Below are 18,679 nucleotides of genomic sequence, written 5' to 3' on the forward strand. Positions count from 1 at the left end.
CCACAACAGTGGGAGGCCCGCGTACCACAAAAAAAAACCGATGCTGGCTGAATCTTCCATCCACTGACTTGTGATGGGAGATTCCTAGAGACTGATTCACTCTAAGTGGAAGCTTTATTGATTTCTCTTAAGTGACAAGAGGGTCTCCTACCAGGCACTTTACTGAAAGTTAGTCTCAGCCCACTACCGACCTCCACAACCTGCTGGGGTTCTTAGTCCATGGTCATCCTTGGACCCTGCACTGTATGTAAAGTGCTGAGTGCATACAGGGGGACAGCATGACTGCCTTGAGCATTTAGCACACCAGAGAACAGAGTCTGTGCAGTAGACTTAGGATGGCAAGACTGTAAGTGGCTCTGTGGCCAGCAAGAACCAGGTGGGAGTGGAGTAGAGGGTGATCAGGTCAGCCAGGCTATGCTGAGACGAAAACACAGCTTACTCTGTGTCTTATCAATTGCCATTTTGTGTGACTTAAGTCAGCCCAGTATTAAATTTTTTTAAAAGTTTGGGGCCAGTGGTGGAGTGGGGCAGGCATGGACGAAAATCTAAATGCTGTGGTACTCATTTCCAGAACCTTCAGAAGATAATGTCCCACCAGGAGCCTTGCGGGGACACTTAGGGTAGGCTTGCCCCAAGGTGAAATAATAATCACAAAGTGATCTTTACATTTTCTGATAAAGCTCTCCCTCTTGCTGCTAGCAAAAGCTGATGAACATCGTATTTGAGTTAAGCACTGAAAGCAGCAGGGAGTGTTGAGATAAACCACCACAATTATTAACATACTTGCCGTTTAATGGCACGAAAACCACCATTAGTGTGGTGGGCCTGACTGGGTTCCTGCAGGGATCCTGCCCTCGTGTGGGCCCAGCTTATTACGTTTTATTGGCAGCCCGCAGCTCATGTTAATTGTACAGCCATCCCTATGAAGCGTTAGTCCCTGAAAGGTGTAAGCTTGTTCCTCCTCACACCAGTTTGCTTTCCTAGGGCCTGGTTAGGTAGAGTGGTGGGTCAGTTTGAAAGTTGTCATTCTTATTTGTGGCTCTGATTTTTTTTTTCACTATGTATCTCACGAGATACCTGTGTTCCCTTCTCTCTTCTCCCTCCACTGTACCCACCAACTGTTCAGATATGGTGCTTTTGATGGTCTGTGTTGAGAATTGATGCTCTGGAAGATTTCATTTCCAAGAGCTTGTTGAACTCTTTTAAGCAGGTACTATTTATAACAGCTTCCTTGCTAAGAGTGATTTTATAAATGTACTTGCATGAAAAATATTTTTGAAGCTTATTGGCAATTTATAAAAATGGTATGTATGAAGATTCTAGCACTCTATACCCTCCACAGTGTACCAACCAAAAACATAAGATATTCAAATATTGTATTCACTTGATAAACTCAACATTTACTAAAATATAGTGTAACTTTTGTTAAAGGTAACTTGTCACAAAATATTTATTGAAAACATAGACACTTTGCGGAATGACTGAGTAGATTCATCCACATCCTTGGTCGTTAACGTGTTACAAATCTGCAAAGTCACATGGAACAGGCTTTCGATGGGTTTTGTTAGGTCCCCAAGAAACAGACGTCAGTAACGGTGCACTTTAGAGGCAAAGACCTCAGCCCAGGAGGAATCGATGTGAGAAAACCCCAAAGCAGATCCCTGCCTTGAAGGTTTAAGGAAAACAACAATGGAGATGTCTGCAAAGGTGTCTTTATCTGTCAAAGTGCTTTCAGGTGTAACAAACAGAAAACCCTGACTCAGATGGGTTTGCCCCTGACGACCTTGACTTGACCTTGGAATAACCTGGGATTCAGTAGTTTCTAAACTCCCTAGAGATTCTGATACACAGTGAAAGTTAAGAAAAACTGGTTTAAACAATAAGAAAATGTATTACCTCACATAACAACAAGTCTGGAGGTGGAGGTGGCTTTAGCAGCTCTGCGATGCCACCAGAGACCCAGGTTATTTCCATCTCTCTGGTTTTTGATCTTCAGTGGCAGTTTCAATGTCACACAGAAAGCAAGATGGCTGTGGTTGGTCCAGACGTGACAGTGTGAGAAAGAAAAGGAGAAACCATGTCATCGTGGGGCTGTCTCTCAGAGACAAGCAAATGATCCCGACTTACACCCTGGACTTCACCTGATGGCTCATTGGTCAGAGCCGGCCATTTCTGAATCAGTCACTGGCAAGGAGGATGGGATTATCCTTAGATCACTCAGGAAGCCCTTGGAACCAAGGGTGGGATGGCCGAAGCCCATGGCTTTGCCATGAAGCACAGGACCGTGTGCCTGAATAAACTGGGTTTGTTATGAAGGAAAATGAAGTCTGGATGAGGGAGCCATTCACTGTGAGTGATGAGGTGAACTGGAGTGACTTGTTTGGTTTTATTTTTCTTTTTACTGTTTTTTTTTCAAGTCACAAAACTAATATATGTTCTTTGTACAAAATTTTTAAAATTCAGAAAATTAAAATCACATTACTTTCTACCTAATAACATTATTATTACTTGGTTTTAACATATGTATTTTAAATATATATGTTATATATATTTAGAATATATGTGTATATTTAGAATATATATGATTAGAAACCAAATATTAATAATACAAAACATACATATTTTATGTATATATGTATGTATATTTTACATATATATACATAGATATGTAAGGATATAATGGGATAATAATATGCATGGATTTTGTAAGTCTGCTTTTTCACTGAAAATATACTGTGAACATTTCCCCATGGTAGTAAATACTCTTCTAAATCTTGATTTTTGATGGTCACATAGGATTCCATTATTAAATATGTAATAACCAGTCCCCTGTTGTTTGATAATTGTTTTTCTCATTTTTTTTTACATTATAAATGTAAAAATATTGTATGTAATATTTATAAATGTAAAAATATTAATTTGATAAACATAATTGTGTCACTTTTTCTTTTAGAGATCTATTCCTAGAGGTGGAGTGGCAGACTTAAGATTAAGATCATTTTTAAAGCCTTTAATAACTACTGCCAGCTTATCAACTGATAGGAGTGGTACAATGCCTTAGGAAAGCAATTTTGAGAATGTATCTGGTCCATTGTATCAAAAGCCTTAAAAATATTTATATCTACTAATCCTCTTCCTGGGAAATTTATACTGAGGAATTAATCTGAACTAAACAAAAGTAAGAGAAGGCTATCTGCACAAAGATGTTACTGGCAGCAGCCTTTATAACGGTAAACTTCTGGAAACATTCTAAATGCTTTAGAAACACATTACTGGAAGGGTTCTTGGAGATCATCTAATTCTTACTTTTCAATGTGGAAACTGGTGTCCGGAGAGTTAAAGTGGTTTCCCTAGGATTACACAGAAAGCTGAGGTGTTCAGACTCCCATTCCAGATTATAGCTTGTAAAAGTTTCACTTAACGCCTTTCAAAATGTTAAACTTTTTTCATAATGAACACTCAACCCGTAATCATTTAATTTCTTTTTTGGGGAAATAGAGTTTTCAAAATATAAGTTAAATCTTTTTGCACAAGTATGAAATATTCAAAGTATATTGATTTTACAAATGTTAAATCTCATCAGATTAAAGCGCTGAAAAGCTATATATCCTGCCTGAGCTTCATCGTGCAATGCCTACATGATAGTATTATTTTTTAAATTAGAAAACATGAAAGCTGTTTTATATAAAAGGTATACTTAAAAACAATGCTCTATAAGAAAATCCATCTATTCTGAACAAAGCAAAACATTAATCACTATTTCTAGTTTCTTCTCAAATAACATGGGAATTTAGAATGCATTAATTTTAAACTGTCCCAGTCTTCATCTTCATGTTAACTGGAATTTAAATTCTCTAAAATTAGTTTTTGTTTTAAAAATTTTTTATCCTTATTTAGGTTTTTGTTTGGTTTTGTTTTTTTGCGGTACACGGGCCTCTCACTGTTGTGGCCTCTCCCGTTGCGGAGCACAGGCTCCGGACGCGCAGGCTCAGCGGCCATGGCTCACGGGCCCAGCCGCTCCGCGGCATGTGGGATCTTCCCGGACCGGGGCACGAACCCGTGTCCCCTGCATCGGCAGGCGGACTCTCAACCACTGCGCCACCAGGGAAGCCCCTTATTTAGATTTAATAACATATTACCAACATTTTGTTCACCATTACTTTATGCATTCACTTCTTCTGTTTTCAGTTTCTTCTTGTGTACATTCTTTTCTATGAGGATTTATGCATTAAAAACTTCCTTGACCTTTGTTAGTCTAAATATGGTTTTATCTCACCTTCAATCTTGAATGATCGGTTAGCCAGTTATACAATTCTTTCTTCACAGTTTTTTCATAACTGTGAATGTATTATTTCATTATCTTCTGGTACCCGTTGTTGCCGATGAGACGTTTGCTGTCTGTCTAATTGCCATGTCTTTGGATATAATTGGTTTTTCTCCTTTGCAGCTTTAAGATTTTTCTTTTTGAATTTAATGTTCGTAGTTTTACTACAACGAGCCTAGGTGTAGATTTATGTTTATTTATATTGCTCAGGACCCTGTGTCCTCCTTCAACCTGAAGTCTCATTTATTTCTTTATCTCCAGAAAATTCTCATCTATAATCTCTCTGAATATTGCCTCTCTTCTACTCTCTATTCTCTCCAGAATTTTAATTAGATGGATTGGAGATTGGAGATCTTTGTCCTATCTTCCAGATTTCCTTGATTTTTCTTTCACATCTCTCATCTCTTAGCGCTCTGTATTGCATTAAGGTAATTAACATTTCTGTGCTTTCATTTCCTTATCTGTGACTTGTGGTCTAAATAGTTCTCACAAATCATGGAAGCGTCAAATGAGTTGTGGTAGGCAGCCTCAAAGATGGTCTCCAGTGATCTTTAAGGAGGAAAGAAGAAGGAGATGAAGGAGGGAAAAAAAAAAGGAAAAAAAGAGAAGAGAGAATGAAGTTAGCATACCCAGCATTTTCTTTTTAAAGACATTTCTGTAAGTCACATGTGCAACGAAAATGTTCCAGACAGCATGCAGCAATGAAGAATACCCAAGCTTTATATCTGGAGATTTATCCAGAAAAAAGATGAGGTCTGCAGTCCATCTATTCCAATATGTGAAAAAAGATTTTTCCTAAAGGTGAAAAAAGATTTTTCATAAAGAATGTGATTCGGGAGTGTCCTGAGGGGGCCCCTGGAATACTGGCTATATTCAATTTCTTGAATTACATCATTGTTTTCAGAAGTGGATCTCTTTTGGGATTTGGGTATCAAGATGGATATTGACGTAATTATTATTTTAACTGTAGATATAAATCTTATGCACTATTCTGAATTATGATATACCTCATATTAAAAAGAAAATATAAGAGGAATTTAATTTAATTTTTATTTTTGATCAATTTTCTTATCTAATGATATGACGTGTTTTCAGGAATAGAACTCTGACTTCTAATACTGAACCTGTATAACATGAGTCTAGTTGTGACATTGTGAGTGTGGCCTAGAAATCCCATGTCCTAACTCAGACCCATGTTATTAGTAGATATTCATTTCTAGACAAGGTTCCAGCTGGGTAGGAAGGTTTTCAACATGGAGTAGAGGGATCCTGACAGGGAATGGTGGATTGCACTGAAGACAAATCTTTGGTACTTCCTGATTCTCTGCAGGATGAGCTTCTTCCCCAGATCTATGGTTCCCATGTCCCTGTATGGGTGCTATTCTTGTGCTATTATTTAGGGATGGTTGTGATCAAAGCAGGATCGTTTGTACATGTCCAGGGTTCAAATGGACCTTCATTGGAGAGAGGAACAGAGCTCTGGAGTGTCCACTGAGGGCATGGAGAAACAACAAACCCCCAGGAGCATCCTTTCATGAGAACAGATATTTTTTAAAAAACTGTTGGGTAGAGAATAATATTGCTGGGGTAACTATTTCTACTAGAGGTAGGAAGAGCTTTCTGGTTTGGACAGACTTGTATTTACTAGAGGGTGAGGAAGGGAGAGGCCAAAGGCCAGGGAGGATGTGCTTCCTTCCTTCTTTTAATTGTTTAGGCAGTTACTACACGCACGCGCTCGCACACACACACACACACAGACACACACATACACACACACCATGGTGTGCAGTGGGTGTTTGCTAGGAGTAGATTCTCCATATATGCACATGGGGAAAAGCAACCTAACTAGATAATGGTCTTCTACATTTATTTACGTGTTATTCTGCACAGAGCACGTGCACCTTATACTGTGATAAGTGTTGTAAGTAAGCTTTGGAGTCAGGCAGCATATCGTTTGGTAAATTATTTATCGTAGCTAAGCACTGTTTTTCTCCTCCCATTTTTACCTTTCAGGATTATTGCAGGGATTGGCAACAAGGTAAGGTGCTTAACATAGCCCCTAGCTTTATAGCACTTGCTTAATAAATAATAGTAGCAGTAGTAATTGTCGTTTTGGTTGTCCTCTTACTGGAAAAACCTATTAGCTCTTTTGGCAAAGATATAAAATTCTGTACTTTAGCAAGACTTTGCTGGAAGTTGTTTCCACTGATGCTGAGTAGAGAGGACAGTTGAAATGTGTGGATCATTAATTTTGAAATTTACTCCAAGATTTCCAATAGGAGGGAACATCATTCGATTCATTAATTTGTTCAACAAATATTTAACCGGGCTTTACTTTGTGCTATACATTGTACTAAAATGCTGGAGAAAAAATGGTGAGCAAGATACATAGATCTCTGCCTTCTTGGAGTTGATAGTACAGGGGATTTTTTCCCCTTATATCCCTTTTAGCGCCATGTAGGAAACATTCTTTGGGCTGTTTTAGAATAATGAGATCCTTTGAGATGTCCATTTGGAGACCTTTCCTCTCAACAGATCTCTCAGTCTGAGCATCCTTGGAAGCAATGCTTGCTGCGTTTGGGGATCCCCAGCTCAGTCCCAAACAGGCCGCCAGCCATGGCAAATTCAGGCAAGGAACTCTCCTACAACTTCAGGAACCTGGGCATTTCCGACCGATTCTGGAAGGATTTGAAAACCACTTAATATAGATATCCTGTAAAATTACATTCTACTGGGATCTTTGTTTAACCAGTTTTTATAGAAGCAGCTTCTTCTGTCTATAAAGCAAGAATCACAGCAAAGAAGAAGGAGCAATTCCCTAACTACTCATTCCCTGCCTGCCTGTCCCCCTTCCCCTTTTCTAAAAAAATTTTTTCTCCCTTTTTTTTGGAAAAATGTCCAGCATTTTAATATGAAAAATGTCAAGCTACAGCATAGTTGAGAGAATTTATAGTGAACACCTGTACACCCTCCACCACGTTAGTCTACCACTAACGTTCGGTTTGCATAACATTAAGCAGTGTTCAGTATTTGTTTGCAGTTTTTTCTTTGATATATAATATACAAACAGAATAAATCTTAATTTATCTTAAGGATATACGCTAATTTTGTCAATTCATAAACTTGTATAACCCAAACCTCTTTCAGGATATAGGACAGTACCATCAGGCTCAGGAAGTTGTTTCATGCCCTTCCCGATCAATCTCTGCCAACTCCCACCCCCACCAAAGTCAACCACAGTTCGATTTTTTTCTACCATAGATTAGTTTTCCCTATTCTAGAATTTTGTATAAATGGAGTCGTATAGCACATACTCTTTTTGTAAGGCTTTTTCCGCTCAGCATAATATTTTTAAGTTTTGATCATATTGTTTTGTGTATTAGTGGTTAATTCCTTTAGGTTACTGAGTAGCTTTCCATTTTATGACTAAGCCACAGGTTTAGTATGTCAGCCTCAAGGTAGTTGAAATTTTTACATATTGGTTCAGGGTTATCAAAAGCAAGTGTTCCAGTGAACAAGGCCAAAGTTGTGTGAACTTTTGTGACCTAGACTCAAAAGTCACATTGGTCAAAGCATTCACAAGCCTACCCAGGTTCAAGGGAGGAGAGATGGACTCCAACTTTCAATGGAGTGGATGTCAAAGAATTTGCAAGCATGTTTTAATGCTAACGCAAGTGGGTTTAAGCTTACCATCTTATGTTTATTTTCAAATTGTTGCATCTGATTGTTTATTTCTTTGTTCTTGCTTACGTGTTTTCTTTTGGATAAATTGGGTATTTTTTAGTATTCTTCTGGCTTTTGGGTGTGTATAATAACAGAACATTCCCTAGTCCTAATAACAGAATATTCCTAATTCCTAATATTCCTAATTCCTAAATTTTTAGTATTCTTCTGGCTTTTAGGTATGTATAATAACAGAATATTCCTGTCCCTTATATCATTGGTGTCATTCATTTCACTTATATATAAGCATATGTATATACGTATGCTTATATATGTGTACATGCTTACGTATATAAGCGTTCGTAACTGAACATATTATTGCTGTTATTATTTTGAACAAACTCTCTGTTAGATAAACTAATAAGAAAAATAAATGTTTTTATTTTACTTTCACTTGTTAATTATCTGATGCTCTTTCCTTTTGTAAATCTGAGTTTCTAACCAATATCATTCTCCTTCTCTCCAAAGAACTTCTAAACATTTCTTACAAGGCAAGTCTACTGGCAACAAATTCCCTCAATTTTTGTTTTTCTGAGAAAGTGTTTATTTCTCCTTTACTTTTGAAGGATAATTTCACAGGGTACAGAATTCTGGGTTGGTAGTTTTTTTTGCTATTAACATTTTAAATATTTCACTCTACTTTCTTCTTGCTTACATGGTTTCTGAAGAGAAGTTGGATGTAATTCTAATCTTTGCTCCTCTATACATGAATGTTTTTTTCAAGAATTTTTGCTTATGTTTGGTTTATGAAGTTTGAATATGATAATGCCCAGGTGTGGTTTTTGTTTTCGTGTTTATTTTTAATTTATCCTGCTTGGTGTTCTCTGAGATTCCTAGATCTCTGGTTTCATGTCTAACACTAACTTGGGAACATTCTGAGTCCTTATTGCTTTAAATATTTCTTCTTTTCCTTTCTCTGTCCTCCTTCCATGATTCCCATTATGTATGTTACACCTTTTGTAGTTATGTCTCTCGTGGATACTCTGTTTTGTTTAAGTCTTTTTTTTTTCTCTTTGCTTTCCACTTTTGGAAGTTTCTATTGTCATATCCTTAAACTCAGAGATTCTTTCCTTAGCTATGTTCAGTCCACTAATGCCATCAAAAGGCATTCTTCCTTTCTTTTATAAAATTTTTGTTTGTTTTGATTAGTTTTAAGAATTCTTACCTCTGCTTATATCATACATCTGTTCTTGCATGTTGTCTATTTTTCCCATTAAAGCCTTAGCATATTAATCATAGTTTTTAAAATTCCTCCTCTGATAATTCCAGCATTCCTGTCATATCTGACTGTGGATCTGATGCTTGTTCCATCTCTTCAAGCTGTAGTTTTTTGCCCTTTAGTATGCCTTATAATTTTTTGTTGAAAGGTGGGCATGATGTAGTGTGTAAAGGAACTGCAGTAAATATGCCTTTAGTAATGTGGTGGTAAGGTGTGGGAAGAGGGAAAGTGTTCCACAATCCTGTGATTAGGTTGCAGTCTTTTGGTGAGCCTGTGCCCTGGACAGTGAATTTCATCAGTGCTTCTCAGTTTTATTCCCCACTCATCCCTTAGGTAGGACAGAATGGCTGGAGGGGCTAGAGTTAGATATTTCCCTTTCTCCGGGTAGGTTAGGCTCTGATAGAACCCCAGGAAGTTGGGCTTTGATAAAATAGTTTCTCTTGAGCACAGTCCTTGTTAAGAAGAACAGAATACTCTAGCCTATTTCAAAATGGTTCCTTTTCCACTTCCCCGCTGGAAGCACTGGGAGAGATTTCTCCACTGTTTACTATGAGGGCCTGGTAAAACTCTTGGAAGTAAAACTCACAGAAGTGTGGGACGCCCCCCCCCCATGACTGAGTCTCTCTGAAGATTTTTTAAGATTTTATTTTTTTAGAGCAGTTTTAGGTTCACATCATAATTGAGAGGAAGGTACAGAGGTTTCCCATATACCCTCTGCCCCATACATGCACAGCCTCCCCATTACCAACATCACTCAACCAAATTTTACATCTGTTACCAAAGGATGAATCTACATTGGCACATCATAATCACCCAAAGTCTAGAGTTTTAGGGTTAATTCTTGGTGTTGTACATTCTATGGGCTTGAACAAACGTATAATGACATATACCCATCATTATAATATCATACAGAGTATTTTAACTGCTCTAAAACTCCTGTGAGCTTTGCCTATTCATCCCTTGTGTCCCCTCCCCCTGGCAGTCACTGATCTGTCACCAGTTTTGCCATTTCCAGAACGTTGTATAGTTGGAATCACACAGTATGTAGCCTTTTCAGATTGGCTTCTTTCACTTAGTAATATACACTTAAGGTTCTTCCATGTCTTTTCATAGTTTGATAGCTCATTTCTTTTTAGTACTGAATAATATTCCATGGTCTGGATGTACCATAGTTTATCTGTCCATTCACCCACTGAAGGACACTTTGGTTGCTTCCAAGTTTTGGCAATGATGAGTAAAGTTACTATAAACATCTGTGTGTAGATTCTTGTGGGACGTAAGTTTTCAACTCCTTTGGGTAAATACCAAGGAGTATGATTGCTGGATTGTGTGGTAAGAATATGTTTAGTTTTGTGAGAAACTGGCAAACTGTCTTCCAAGATGACTGTACTCTTTTTGAATTCCTACCAGAAATGTATGCATTCCAGTTACTCCACACCCTTGCCAGTATTTGGTGTTGTCAGTGTTTCAGATTTTGGTCGTTCTAATAGGTGTGAAGACGTCTTACTGATGTTTTAATTTGCATTTCCCTGATAACATACAATATGGAGCATCTTTTCATATGCTATTTGCCATTTGTATATCTTCTTTAATGAGGTATCTGTTAAGGTCTTTGACCAATTTTTTAATCATGTTGGGTGTTTTCTTATCATTGAGTTTTAAGAGTTCTTTGTATATTTTGGATAACAGTCTTTTATCGGATGTATCTTTTGTAAATATTTTCTCTCAGTCTGTGGACTATCTCCTCATGCTTTTGACACTGTGTTTTTCTGTTTTTGTTTTTGTTTTTTTCGGTACGCGGGCCTCTCACTGTTGTGGCCTCCCTGCATCGGCAGGCGGACTCTCAACCACTGCGCCACCAGGGAATCCCCGACACTGTGTTTTATAGAGAAGAAGTTTTTAATTTTAATGAAGTCCAGCTTATCAATTTCTTTCATGGATTATGCCTTTGGTATTATATGTAAAAAGTCATTGCCATACCCAAGGTTATCTAGATTTTCTCCTATGTTGTCATCTAGGAGTTTTATAGTTTTGCATTTTACATTTAGGTCTGTGATCATTTTGGGTTAATTTTTGTGAAGGTCTGTATCTAGCCTTTTTTTTTTTTTTGCATGTGGATGTCCAGTTGTCAAAGAAACTGTCTTTGCTCCAATGGATTGTTTTTTTCTCCTTTGTCAAAGAACAGTTGACTATATCTTTGGAAAGCTATTTCTAGGCTCTCAGTTCTGTTCCATTGATCCATTTTCTATTCTTTTGTGAATACCACACTATCTTGATTACTGTTGTTTTACAATAAGTCTTAAAGTTGGGTAGTATCCGTCTTCCAACTTTGCTCTTCTCCTTTAATATTGTGTTGGCTATTCTGGGTCTTCTGCCTCTCCATGTAAACTTTAGAATCAGTTTGTCTGTCAATATCTATTAAATAACTTGCTGGGATTTTGATTGGGATTGCATTGAATCTATGATCAAGCTGAGAACTGACATCTAGACAATATAGTGTTTTCCTATCCACAAACATGGAATATCTCTTCATTTATTTAGTTCTTCTTTGTTTTTGTTCATCAGAATTTTGTAGTTTTCCTCATATAGATCTTGTACATATTTCGTTAGATCTGTAAGTATTTGATTTTGGAGGGTGATAATGTAAATAATAAGATATTTCAAAAAAATGTGCACCACTTTCAAAAGAATCTTCTGAGATGGTCTTGATCATCTGATGGAAGCAAGATAGCAGCTGGCTCAGCCAACAGGTTTGTGTTTGTGTGGGATATCAGAAGCACGAGGATTTTGTATAAGCTGCCCAGCCATGCTGACTCCATCAATGAAGTGTCTTTCTACCCTGATGAGTCCATCATTCTTTCATCATCCAGTGACAAGAGACTGTATATGGGGGAGGTTCAGTGAAGATATGGAATGGAAGACTTGGGGCTACTTGACCTTGATGTCTCAGATTGCATCAGGGGCATCAAAGGGTGCCCAGGCCAGCATCTTCCCTTCAGATGAAGATCATTACTAGCATAAAACAAGGAGATGGCCATATTCCAATGACCACATGTATTCCATTTCACCAGAATGATTAAGGCAAGCTTCCAGGACCCTCTAAGAACCACCTACCGTATTTCAGGGACTGTTTTATTTTCCCTCTTTTTTTTTTTTTCTTTAAATAAGATTTCTTCAAAAGGGCAGATATTAGGTGGTTTGTAGTTTCCTGTTTTCTAATCCAAGCTAAAGACAGGGACTGTGACTAAAATTTGTTGGGGAATTTTTTTCAATAACTGGCTTTCTGTGGTTCTCTGAGTTATTTTGTACTAAAAGCCAAATAGATGCCTTTTTACAAGGCAAGAAAATGTGTTTTTAGTTTCAAATTGTACTTGTTCATTGAGAACTCTCAGAGTTGTCCACACTCAGCCTCCAGCAATTTGTCAATTACAGTTCAGGTTTTTCTGCCCAGGTAGTGGTTCCCACAGAAATTCCTACTTGTGAGTTTCTGCTCCAATAAGTTGTGACTCTCTGTATTCACTTGTTTCTCCAATTTGAGGGGCAACAGTTTGACCTTTGACCTCACTTCTCTGACAGAGAAGTCCAAGAAGAATTGTTGATTTTCCAGTTTGTTCAGCTTTTTACTGTTTTTAGCACAGAGTGGTGACTTCTTAAAGCTCCTTATACGCTGGAGTGGAAACTGAGAGCCCATTACTTATTTTCTTCATTATTTTTTACTTTCTGTATATCCAAGTTTCTATCTGGTATCATTTCTCTTTAGTCTGAAAATTTTTCTTTAGTACTTATTGTAGTATAAATTTGCTTGCAGCAAATTCTCTCAGCCTTCTTTCATCTGAAAATATCCTTATTTTACCTTTGTTTTTGAAGAATGTTTTTAGTTGGATTCTATGGTGACAGTTTATTTCCTTTAAAGATGGTGTTGCATTGTCTTCTGAGATGTTTTCTGTCTTGTCTTCTGTGATGTTTTCTGTCTTATATAGTTTCTGATGAGAAATCAGCTATCATTCATATCATTGTTGCTATATGTATGTCTTATTTTCTGGTTGCTTTTAAGATGTTCTCTTTCTCTTTATGTTTCACCAATTTGGCCATCATGTATTTAGAAGGGATTTTCTCTGTATTTATCTTGCATGGGGATTGTTGAATATCTTGGATCCATGGGTTGCTGTTTTCATCAAATTTAGAGAGTTTCAGTTATTATTTCTTTAAGTATGTTTTTCTGCCTGCTTATCTCTCTCCCCCTCATACTCAAAGTCATGTACATTAGAAACTTGATATTATTCATGGTATGGCTAATCTATTCATTTTTCTATCTATTTTCCTTCTTTCCTTCAATTTGAGCAATTGCTATTGCTCTATCTCCCCATTCACTCTCCTCTGTAGTGTCTAAATGCTACTCATAAGCCCCAAGTGTCTTAGATATTATATTTTTCAGTTTTATATTTTCTATTTTTTAGTGTTTAAATTGTTCTCCTGAAATACTTCATATTTTTACCTATTATATCCATATTTTTAAGTAACTTCTTTAACATATCACAATAGTTGATTTAAAGTCCTGGTCTAGTAATTCTAATAACTGAGTCATCTTTGGATTTGCATCACTTGACTGCTCCTACATCCTAACTTCAAGTGTGAGTTCTCCTGTGCCATATTTTTAAAATGTTAATTCTCCCATGATGCAGCTTTCGCATTGGTGTAGAAAAAAATCCAACATGATCTGAAATATCAGTGAAGCCTCTTTTCTGGGTCAGAACTTGCCCAGCAGGTAGAAGAAGACAGAATCCCATTGGAATGGGCCCCGAGGTGGTGGAAGTATTTGGGTGGTTTTAGACATCTGAACAGCCCTGGATTTTAAATGTAGGGGATTTTCTGGGTTTAGTTCTAGACCCTATCCTCTTCTCACTCTGTGTACTTTTACTGGATGATCCTATCCATTCTTACGACTCCAGTTACCGTCTATATACTGATAAATTCCAAAACTATACTTATAGTCCAAACTTTCCTCCTGAGTTCCAGACCCATATATCCACTGCATACGTTTCCATCTGCAGGTCATAAAGGCACTTTCAGCTGAGCATATTCATAACTTAACACATACATAATTCTCTCTCTCTCTCCCTTTCTTTCTCTCCTGCCAGACTTTAGGTTATCACAATAAAAATTTTAAAATATCTTACACAAAACTGTATATAAAATTTAGTATATTTTAAAAATTGGGGTAACATTAAATTCCTAAGGTATCATTTCTTGTTAAGATGTGCACTAACAATTAAAATAACATCCTATTTTATATCATTTTACATTATAATTTTTTCATTATTTAACTTCTGAATATCTATCATTTGCATAATCAAAAATATAAAAAGCCTATTAAATGAGGTCATTGCCCAGGCGAAAAGAAGATTTAGAGGAAGCACAAATTATTGTTTTCAAGTGTGTAAAGGTGTAGGGTGCAGAAATCAATGGAATATCTCTTTGCCACTTCATCCAAAATCTAAAAAGAAAACTGTCTGTTAACCTCACTGAGTTGTGACTTGGTATACTCTATGAATTTAAAGTATGAGTATCAGTAACATATTTATCACTGAAACCTGAAAAAACAAAGTCCTTTGTTGGGGTGTATCCCAGGAAACCAAAGGGAGTGTGTCACATTCCTTAGCCTGGGATATGACACAAAATGATGCACAATTGCCAATGCCAAGTCTATAGGTAAGACCATCATGTATTTCTCCCAATGTAAAATTACTGGAAAAGACATTATTTTCTTTTTTTCTTTAAAGAACATAGGTGGTAACTTGAGGCTAAGTTGGGAGTAGTTGGCTACTTAGGCTATAGAACAGAGGAGCTTGAAAAAAAAATTCTTAAAAACCTTGTCCAGGATTTGTCTCTGATTCCCATGCTCTTCTCCTATTTTACATCTTTAATGAGCATGACAACAAAGAATTGGTGTTTGTCTCAAAACTGACCCTGAGAAATTGCAAGTCCTGCACCTGAATGTCTGTTAGCTTTCCCTCACTAGACAATCCAATGTGTATCCTTGTGGAAGGCCAGCCCCAAGGGACCAGACTCAGCCTGCACCTGTGTCTCCAGAACTGGTTCCACAGTTGGGCTTTGTTTTCCCATGGGTCAATAAAGTAGTAGAAAGTGTGGAAAGAGCTCAAAATCTAAAGTCAAAGACCAGTATTCAAATTCCTGCTCCCAAACCCATTAGCTGGGTAACCTTAGATAATTCTTACCTTTCCTTCTCTGAAAAAATGGAAGTAATAGTACCTTCCTTGCATGGTTGCTGTGTTAACTAGATAAGACACTCTAGGACCTGATAGCGAGCTGGTGCTCTATAAATGCTAATTTCTTCCCCACTCCTTTTCCTTTCAGCCTCTAGGTAAGTTATGGGAAGGCGTGGTACAAATCACCAGCTACAGCCACAAAGACATTAGTGAAAGAAAAGTCTGTGGAAGTGAATATTGTGCATGTTTGCATTTTTATTCCCCTTGATTCTTCATCAATCCTATGGTTTGGTATGGAAAGAAGAAAATGATGTTCTCCTCCTAAGGTTGGCCTCTTTCAGTTGAATCCAATCCGTTTTGCAAACTTCCTCCAAGCAGAGAGCAGCATCTTGCCCCTGCTTTTCTACAGGATCCCTCAAGCTCTGAGGGTGTACTCCCTGCAGAATAATTGCTGTCCCTAGGGGTCCTCTGTACCGATGGAGGTTAGAGACTGGGAAACACTCATGGAAAAAAACAATCAAGTGGACAATGCCAAGGATGTAACAGTGACTCAGGTTTTTCTCAGTTCAGTGGTAGCCATTCTCCACATTCAGCCTGAAGGAAAAGAGAGGCTATATGAGGAAGGTGATTTGGAATCCAAAAGCAAAGGATTTGTTATATTTATATACACAAACTTTTTCCCTCCAGTGGTTCACACGGAAATTCAGGAACAACATTACTCTTCTGAAAGCTATTTCAGGATTCCACACATTTTGTTGACATTTGGATACAAGCTTAAGCAATGGTGTGCCGGTAAGCTGGCTCTCTGGGTGGGGAGTGGGGGACCCTATTGGTGGCACCTGCTGGTTTCCGTGATGTAAATACTGCCACCTGGGTTGATTACACCCTCCCAACCTGACATCTCTGAGCATGGGGTTGGGAAGAGCCATGAAGAACTGGCTCTCTTGATTTGGTGCAAGCTGGCTCTGGCATCACACTGAGCTCAGGGCTCATGTTTAGTGATAATAGCTATTGGCAAATTCAACCCTTGTTGAAAACAGACATCATCGAGTTCTAGAATTCACTGTCTCTTGCTCTATGGCCTGCATTTTAGTCATTGTTCCTCCTGCTTTTTGAAGCGGCTCAGTGAATCTCACCGCTGTGGACCCCAGACCCTTTGACTTAATGAAGATTGATGTCTTCATTAGATTTTGAAAAGGAATGCTTGGACATTTTATTACCTGGTGGCTGGTGCCTAGTACTCTCTGTTCCATGGCCCATCTCCCCCACCTCCTGTGACACATTCCTGAAAAGGCTCCAGGAAAAAAATGTTACAGCCTTGGCAGATCAGCGTTTTCTGATTGTGCAATATTCTTCCTGAGAAACCCCATTCTCCAAAGGCAGTCATTCTGAAACTGGAGCTAGAAATGGGAGTACAGGCTGGCCACCGGGAGGGTGGCCTAGGAGGCCAAGTAGTGGAGAGCTGGGACAGAATAAATCGATGGGAGATGGCGTCCATGTATATTCTGCCAGTTTTATGGGTTTACAAAACTGTCAAAAATTGCATCCAAAAGAAGAAAGGAATGAAAGAGTATTTACTTTTCCAAATACTCCATTTTCATTTTAATTATTTTTCACCCTTACAAAGCAATTTCACAAACATTATCTCATCGGGTCCTCATAGCAGGCTGATGAGACATAATAATAATAATATTGTTAATATAATAAGATAACATACTACATATCATCTATCGGTGTAATGTACTATTAATAGTAATATGATAAATATGATTATTTCTCCTTTACAGCAAAGACACTGAGATTCAGAGAAGACAAATGACTTGTTTAGGGTCATACAGATGTTAATGACAGTGGAGGAACTTGAGCCCCGCGTGTCTGATGCCCGGCTAGAGATTGCTCTATACCAGACTGTGTGTATATGTGGTGATCAGAGGTTTCTATCAGCTCTGATTATGTAATCACATGTGCCAGGTGGCATCAGAACTGTCAGAACATTTAAACAAGTCTGAAGTTGTGCTACTATCCAAGGAGTTTCAACGGCTCCTGGAGGTCAGATGTTTTCCAAGATGTAGTTCAGTAACACCTCACTTATTCGGGGGCTGGCAGGGAAGGAGATAATCTGCAAAAATAAAATGTCCATGTAATTATTCACATCCCTTAAGCTGCCAAATTTCGAATGAAATCTTTTAAAATTACGTGGCACATCACCCCGTGTTTTTAAACATAGAATGCAAAACACAATTTGTTTAAGGCATCATTAACTTAGGGCATCGTTGACTTAGGGCATCATTGTCAATCTCAGTTTTTTGAGACTTTAATTTACAGTGCTCCAGGGCACTACACTACAAGGTTCCACACTGCTGTGCTTTTTGGAGTTCCTGTTTCTTTTTGGCTTCTATTGGTGCACTTACCTTTAACAGTCTCTGCACCCTCTTCTATCTTGCTGTGTCTAATCTGTTAAGGAGTGAGCAACTGGTCCAGATAGACTTGTTGATGAAGTAGGAGGAGACAGGTTTTAAATAAAGGTTTGCATAATCCTCCTAGGAGTAAGCACTTTCTATCGTCTTTATTTTTAGGGGTATGGTAGGAGCTTTTGTTGTGCTACTCGGATCCCTTTCCCAGACTAGTTCTCTTGTCGCTCAGCTGCTGTGAGTGTTGATGACCAATGGCTTGCAGCTGGACCCTTCGCTGAAGACTCACTCTTGGTCCACGGGAGCTGTTCCACCCAGAAATGCCTGGGAGGTGACCCCCTACCTCTGGCATGGTTGCAGCCAACTACTAATTCAGGGGTATAAAATCCCAGCCTCTTTGCCTCCAGGTGGGGTAATTCTCTGAGGCCATCCTTGTCCGTTGTCCCGGAACTTCCCATGGGATTGGGCTGAGGCTGGACTGTAGCCGAATCCACATCTCACTTTGTTTCGCCCATGACCTGTCTTGCTTCCCTCACTCTTTTACAAGATGTCCCTGAGAGCATTTGCATAAGACTCAGCCTCTGATTCCAGAGACTCTAACCTAAGCCAGGCTTGCCCTGCTTTCCTGCTTTTCATATTCTCAGCTATATTCTGGAAACATCTCCCTATCCCTATCCTCAACTCAACATTAAGAGAGGGGGGTAGGGATTCCCTGGTGGCGCAGTGGTTGCGCGTCCGCCTGCCGATGCGGGGGAACCGGGTTCGTGCCCCGGTC

The sequence above is a fragment of the Physeter macrocephalus genome, chromosome 7 (assembly GCF_002837175.3).
Source record: "Physeter macrocephalus isolate SW-GA chromosome 7, ASM283717v5, whole genome shotgun sequence".
Classification (NCBI taxonomy): Eukaryota; Metazoa; Chordata; class Mammalia; order Artiodactyla; family Physeteridae; genus Physeter; species Physeter macrocephalus.